The sequence below is a fragment of the Gopherus evgoodei genome, unplaced genomic scaffold, assembly GCF_007399415.2.
Source record: "Gopherus evgoodei ecotype Sinaloan lineage unplaced genomic scaffold, rGopEvg1_v1.p scaffold_138_arrow_ctg1, whole genome shotgun sequence".
Lineage (NCBI taxonomy): Eukaryota > Metazoa > Chordata > Testudines > Testudinidae > Gopherus > Gopherus evgoodei.
Genome location: NW_022059801.1, coordinates 4,127 through 11,243, shown reverse-complemented (window position 1 = coordinate 11,243; position 7,117 = coordinate 4,127). Strand labels below are relative to the sequence as shown.

Here is a 7,117-nt window from a genome sequence, read left to right as displayed (position 1 = left end):
CCCTTGGCCCCACCTGCTGCCCCCAGGCACTCCCCTCCAGGGGCCCTGGCAGTGTAGTATCTGCCTGCTCGCTCCAGTGGCTGCCGGCCCCTCCCCATGGCAGGGTGGGGCAGAGCTGTGCCTCTACGCGCTGCCCCCACTCCAAGCCCCTGCAGCCAATGGGACACTGTGGGGGTGATGCCTGGGGGCAGCAGCATTCAGAGGCCCCCCAGCCTGCCCCGCCTTGGAGCCCCAGGTAAGCGCCGCACCCCTGACTCCCTCCCAGAGCCTGCACCCCCTCCCTCCACACACTTCCTCCCACACGCCCCAATCTCCCTCCCAGAACCTGCACCCCCATCCCTCCTCCTATTCTCCCTCCCCCTGTCCCAGCCCAGATCCTGCACCCAGCACCCAAACTACCTCCCAGAGACCAGCCTCTCACCCCTTCTGCACCCAAACTCCCCTCAGAGCCTGCACCCCAATCCCCAACCCCAACCCAGGGCCTGAACCCTAGACCTCCTCCCCCCATCTCCCTCCCAGAGCCTTAGGCAGATGGGGGGCAGAGTTTTGGGGGGCAGGTTCTGAGTGGTATGAGTGACATTATTGGCCCACTATGAGGATTGGAGGACTGGCACTGGCCCTAAGGTAAATTGAGGTTGAGACCCTGCTTTAAGGGATTGGAGCAATGCTGGAGAGACTGACGGGCAGGGATCTGGGGAGCTGTGTGTGCTCCAAGAAGAGCTGTTGTTGTGCTCTGGTGACAGAGAGTGGGGGTGGGGAGTTTGTAAGTTGTGGTGTTTGTATAGAGAGAAAGTTTAGTAACCCCTAGGTTAAAAACTGTTCCTGCTCTGAGCTATACATGACACGCTTTGTTGCGAGTATAGATCAGTGGGTGAATGTTTCCCTGCAGGATAATAGGTTCCTAGTTACAATCCAAGTGATTCCTTGGAAAACTTTTTTGAATGAAAATCGATTTCCAGACCCATCTCCAGTATGTTCAGGAGTTCGCTGAATGGGGATGGTTGAAATGAATTTAAACACTCAGCATTTTCCTGTGCAAATGTATAAAGACCTAGCAGAGCTGTCCAGCAGCTGAAATCAGTTCCAGTCCTTGGCGTCTCTGATTCTGAGGCATGTGCAACACCTCTGTGGTGATGACAGGTGAAAAAATGCTGGATTCAATGAAAGATGAGACCATAGGAGGGGAAGGTGAACGGCAGCACGACACAGGGTCATAACACTGAGACACGGGGCTTCACTGTCACTGCCCCTGTGTTTTCCATCATTTATATCCTAAGGAACACACCCTCCCCCTCCCCCACACACTGTCACACACAACCTTCTCCCCTTGAGCCCAATCCAACCCTCCCCCTCTCCCACACACACTCCATAGGACACAGCCTCTCGGTGACTCACCCAGATGGGGGCTTGTCTCTGCATCTCCCCAGCAGAGGAGCAGAGAGCCGAAAGGGCCACAGGAGACCAATGGAGCTAGGCAGGGTTAGAAAAGACTTCCCTTCCCTTCTCTTGAGTCCAGTTAATCTCACCATGGGACATTCCTGCCCCGGGTGGGCTCAAAGCACCAACCTTCCCTTCAGCAATGAAAGGTGGGAACCAGCTCTATCACACAGAAGAAGGCTCCCCACCTCTGCTGCTGCCATTCAGCAGCCATTAATATTGATTTGTTTTAGTTAATGCAACCCCCTCAACCCCTAATCCATCCATGAATCAAGGAGGCAAGACCCTCAGCTGGGAACCAGAGGGGCAATGGGTTAGTGTACGGGACTTATAGTAGCCATGCTGAGTGGAGTGATGCTGAAGTTGTGAATTCAAACCTCACCTAAAGCACTAGCTTTCTTTAAGCAAATGGGTTCTGCCAATCAGTTTACCCTACAGAAAATACAATTGCAGCTCAGAAGACACTGAGGTCCCCTTGCTTTACAGAGAGCAGGGCAGATTCCACAGATCTACCAGGCTCTGCTCTCTGCCAGCCACCAGGGTCAGAAAGAGCCCAGAGCACTGCCCCTGACTCCCCCTCAGTCTTTGCTCCCCAAACCACATGTGTGCTCACCCTCTTCTCTGTGAGACTCAAACCCTGCCTGACTTTCTATATGTTGATGTGGTTTTCGTCTGTCCTGTTGATGTGCATGTGGGTCCTGTGTGATTTTGGTGGATGACTGGCATAGTTTTGTGTGCATGTGTGTATGATTTTTGCATACAGATTGTTTTTTTGCCTAGTATTCTTTTGATATGTGGGTTTTGTGCTTTCTTGTTGTGGGCTTTTGCTGTATTTTTTGGTGTGGATTTGTTCTTTCTATATTTTGTGTGGCTTTCCCTTTTGTGTATATGCCTCTGTGTGCTGTGTGGGTTTGTGTGGGCTTGGTTTTTGTTTATGTCTGTGTGGGCCTGTGCAGTCTGTGATTTTCTCTTTTTCTCTGTGTGTTTGTCTCTCTGTTTGTATCTTCATGTGTAAATTCACTGGAATTTTTCAAAATCTTCACAGCTTTGCCAATTTTCACCAGGAATTTTTCTCCATTAACAAATTCTCACGTTTTCCCTACTAGTTGGTGACCACTGGCCCAGGGGCATGTCAGTCTCAGAATCCTGATTTCCCATTGACCCTTCCCCCTTTTATTGGGACTGGGAACTAGCCAACCAAAAACCCCACTAAGTTTTAGTAAAGGGCCAACAGTCCCTTCCACGAGCCAGCCGCGTGAGGGTCACCGATGGCCAGAGAAGGCAGCACAAGCTGGTCCCATGATGTAATGGGCAGCACTCAGGACTCTGAATCCTGCAGTCTGAGTTCAAATGTCAGTGGGACCTTGTGTTGGTTTGTGGTAAAGCCCTGGAGCTCAAATTGCTCAATTTCCCTGTCTCCAGTTGTTTAAGAGTGAGTCCTTTCCCTCCTGCTGAGTGACTCACACCCACTGGAACCAGGTCTTTGGTTGGGATGGCTGCAATGGATTGGGGTGTAGAGGTGGCTATGGCTGCCTGTAGTCCTGTGGTTTGACCTGGTGGTTGGGATTCTTGCTGCTTCATCTGATGCCCATAAGTTTGGCCCTTGTGCTTCCCACCACACTTTTCCTCTGGCCCACACGGCGCTTGAAGTAAGGAGTGCCAGGGCCGGATTAATAGTCAGGGCTTGGCAGGAGGGAGGTGGAGCCCAGCCTGGAACCCCTCACACCTTCCCTCCTCCGGACACCTAGAGCAGGGGCGGCTGGTGTTGACAGCTCCAAGGGAAGGTTTATAAGCCACAGAGCAACTGAAAGCGGGGCAAGAGGAGGGGGGGACCATGCCTATGCATGGCCAGCAGACAGCCACAAAGACCCCCGGCCAGGCTGCTCCCTTTCATGCCAAACACCCACTGAAAGCGACCCGCAGACCAGCATGCAGGGCAGCTGCTGATGCTCTGTGGCCTACATCAGAAGAAGGTAGGAAAGCAGGGCCAGCTCCCTGGTGTGGCCTCTGTCTGTTCCTACTCACAGTGCTCACTTTTGCAGTGGGGCAGGAGATTTTACCCCAAGAGGCTTTCCCCAGCTGGTGAGACGCAGAGAAACACCCAGGCTCCCAAGGTGCTATTTACCAAGCCCCCTCAAGCACAGGGACAGGTGCACACTTGGAAGAGGGAAACTGCTCTACACGCCAGCCCGAGCAGCCACCCATTATCTTTGGCAAGTCAGGAATGGCAAAGGCTAGACTGGAAGCACCTGGGGCTCCTGCCCCAGCCTTTGTGACACCCAACCCCCAACTCCTTCCCAGGGCTCTAGCTGAAGCCAGAGCATTGGCCTGAGCCGCCAAGAAGAGGTTCCAGCCCTGAAGGGAGCAGGACTTTCAGCATGAAGGTAAAACTGCACAAGCACAACCATGAAGGAACTTGAACTCTCAATCACCTGATCTTAAGTCAGACATCTTAACCATTAGGCCACATGGTCAGTGGACAAAAGCCCCCTCCAAGCACTTCTTTAGTGTTTCTCGGGTCTTCTACTGAGCGAGGCCGAGACTCTCTGGGCACAAGAAGTCGAGTTCCCAGTGACATGTGAGAATTAATTCTATGGAGCCAGGTGCAGGACTTTGGCAGGGAGGCTCAGGCATGAGGGATTGGGGTGCAGTGGACGGGCTGGCTGTCTAGGTGAGGAGATTTAGTGACCCTCAGGTGCAGGAGGGAGGAAGAATTGGCAGTGGCCGTGGAGAAGAAGAGCAGGGGTGGAGGCTTTTAGCAAGCCTGGCTAGCTCAGTCAGTAGAGCATCAGGCTCTTAATGGGAGGAGCCAGGGTTTGAGCTGCTGTCCAGGGACTCAGCTTTTAAGTTGCCTTGTGTGCCAGGAGCCAAATGATTCCTGGTGGTGCCCAGAGCCATGTGTGGGACAGAGAGGCTGAGACTTGTGGCACTTGCTCTGCGGCAGGGATCCTGGCAGCTCAGACTCAGGGAAGGCTTCTGCGCTCAGAGGTGCTGACTTTGAGAGTTCCCGGGCAGAGCTCAACGCTTGCTTCACCTCAGGCCCTGCCCCCAAACCATCAAATCTCTTCCCACCCCACCCTGCCCCACTTCTTTCTCTCCTCACTCCTCCAGCACACCCCATCAATGGCCAGCGGGAGGCGCTGAAGGAGAAGAGGAGGAGCTTGTTGGCCAGGCCTGCTAACAGGTGGGAGGTGCAGGGGCAGAGGTGGCTGCTGGGCACCTTTTTTTTTTCTCTCTGTTAGTTCTGCAGCCCTGTAGCTCCCATGGAGTCGCTGACTTGGCTCCTTTCGCATGCTAGAGAGAGTAGCAGAACCAGGGCTATGGCTGATCTATGGGGCACCAGGTGAGTGGCAGAGGCTTCAGGTGCTGAGAGTTTGCCTGACCCCTCAGGGACACAGTGTGAGGTGGTGCCCCAGGGATCTCTATGAAAGGAGCAGAACAGGATTCTCTTGGTTGGGGAGAGAATTGAGAGTGTCTCAGGAGGTTGTAGAGAGGTGTTGCCCGGGTTAGAGACTGGCTAAAATACTGGCCTTGCTGTGAGCAGAATTTGAACCTGTAGAGGGGAAACCTATTAGATTTCAACTCCAATACCTTAACCACTTGGCCATCATAGCTGTGAGCACAAAACTACCCCAATGCCAGAGAAACTGGTAAAGAATCACAATGACCAGGTGTGAAGTCATCTGAACTACAGAATTCCCACAGCAAACCTGGCTCCCAAAGCACGGGGGGGGATTTGGGGTTTGTTCTCTTTGCTTAGCCATGTGCAGTTGCACAGAGAGCACGTTTAAAAGTCTCCCCTCCCACAGAGCGGGAATGGGAAATGATTCTCAACTTGAAGCTGATGTAGGGTGACGAGATGTCCCAATTTTATCAGGACTGTCCCTGTATTTGCTTGTTTGTTCCGTGTCCCGACCGATGTTTGGTCAGGACCCTGGAGAAATAAATAACTTTGTCCTCTTCTCCGGCACACAGGCATAGTGTGGAGGGATACTTATGCCCCCCCAACTCTGCCCCCTCATTCCCCCATTGGATCGGTCCCCAAATCCTGGCCCTGGCCCTGCCTCTTCCGCAAGCACGTGGCATTCTTCCTCCCTCGCAGGTTTGCACACGGGCCATGGCCATGGCCGGGAGTGCAGCGCGGAAGCTGCTCCAGCCCTGCAGCCTGCGGGGCAGCGCAGTGGGGCCGGGGGCAGTGTGGAGCAGGCAGGGCCCAGGTGGGCGGGTGATGGAGACACATGTGGGGTGGACACGCTCCTGCTGGGAGCTGCCTGGTTCTCCCCTTGCCCGGGAGCTGCAGGAGGGGCCCGGATCATGGCTCAGCTGCAGAGCTCAGAGCCCAGACTGGGCCCAGGAGCGAGGGGATGGAGGAGCTGGGGGTGTAGCAGGGGTTGGAGCCAAGAGTTGGTTGGAGATGGGGCTGTGCCACTGCCGCTTGGTGGCGGGGGGGACCTCCGGCTTTTTTTTGCTCTGCTCCCCGCGTCCTGATATTTCATCTTTGACATCTGGTCACCCTAGCCTGATATGAAGGAGGATGTCTGGACCAAGGGGCCAGGGACTGGCCTTTGCTAGAGAAACCACTGTCAAGTTTTAGCCAATTAGGACAGGTCATCAAATAAGAACAACCTCAGGTATCAGTAACTGCTACAGGTTGCAAATTCCTACATGCAGCAGATTCTGGCACTACACCTGCGCAGCTCTGCTCCCCGGTCTTCTCAGGCTCCTGCTCTCTCCTTAGCTCTGCCCCACTCTCGCCCAGGCAGTTCCAGCTCACACGGAGGATGGGACCCCCTGGCCTGGTGACTCCCTCATTGCACTGCCTGGCCTGTCAGTGCAGCTAACTTGGAGCTTTGGCCTCTCCCCATTGTCCCTGGGGACTGTCAGTCTCAGGGTCCTGATTTCCCATTGATCCTTCCCCCTTCTATTGGTGCTGGGAACTAGCCAACCAACCCCCCCCACACACACACTAAGTTTTAGTAAAGGGCCAAGAGCCCCCTTACACAAGCCAGCCCCATGAGGGTCACCGATGTGCAGAGAAGGCAGCACAAGCTGGTCCCATGGTGTAATGGGCAGCACTCAGGACTCTGAATCCTGTAATCTGAGTTCAAATCTCAGTGGGACCTTGTGTTGCCTTGTGGTCATAGGCAGCAGGTTATATACATTTGCAGTGCTCGGGCTTCAGGAATATTCAGGGCTGCGGGGCCCTGCTCCAGCAATATGTGGAGCTGGGTCTCTTCCCCTGGCCCTGGGTCCTGCATGTCCCTCCCTGCCTGACAAAAAGCAGTGTGTGCCTGTCCCCTTGCTGTTCCTACTGCTGGAGTAGAGCGATTCTGAGCAGAACTGCTGTCGGCTGCCCCAGGGTCCTAGTGCCTGCCCACCAATAGTGGCAAGGCAGGCTGCCCTAAGCTGCTGCACCCTGAGCCCTGTCCTGCATCATGAATCTCTCATCCTCAACCCTGCACTCCCTCCCAGAGGGTGCAGCTCTTCCCACCCCCAAACTCCATCCCAAAGCCTGCACCCTGATCTTCTCCCCTCCCAGAGCCTTAGGCAGTTGGGGGACGGGTTCTGGGCATCACCAAAATTTCTACAAACTTGCCACCCATGCTTGTGGGAAAGCCCCAGAGCTCAACTTCCCTGTCTCCAGCTGTGTAAGAGTGAATCTTTCCCCTCCTGCTGGGTG

General features: G+C 54.5%; 1 non-coding gene across 1 annotated transcript; it reads left to right on the top strand.

Moving 5' to 3' along the window:
• Positions 1-6,488: 6,488 nt before the first annotated feature.
• TRNAQ-CUG lies at positions 6,489-6,560 on the top strand. Its single transcript has one exon. It is a non-coding gene; the product is annotated as a tRNA-Gln (tRNA).
• Positions 6,561-7,117: the final 557 nt, after the last annotated feature.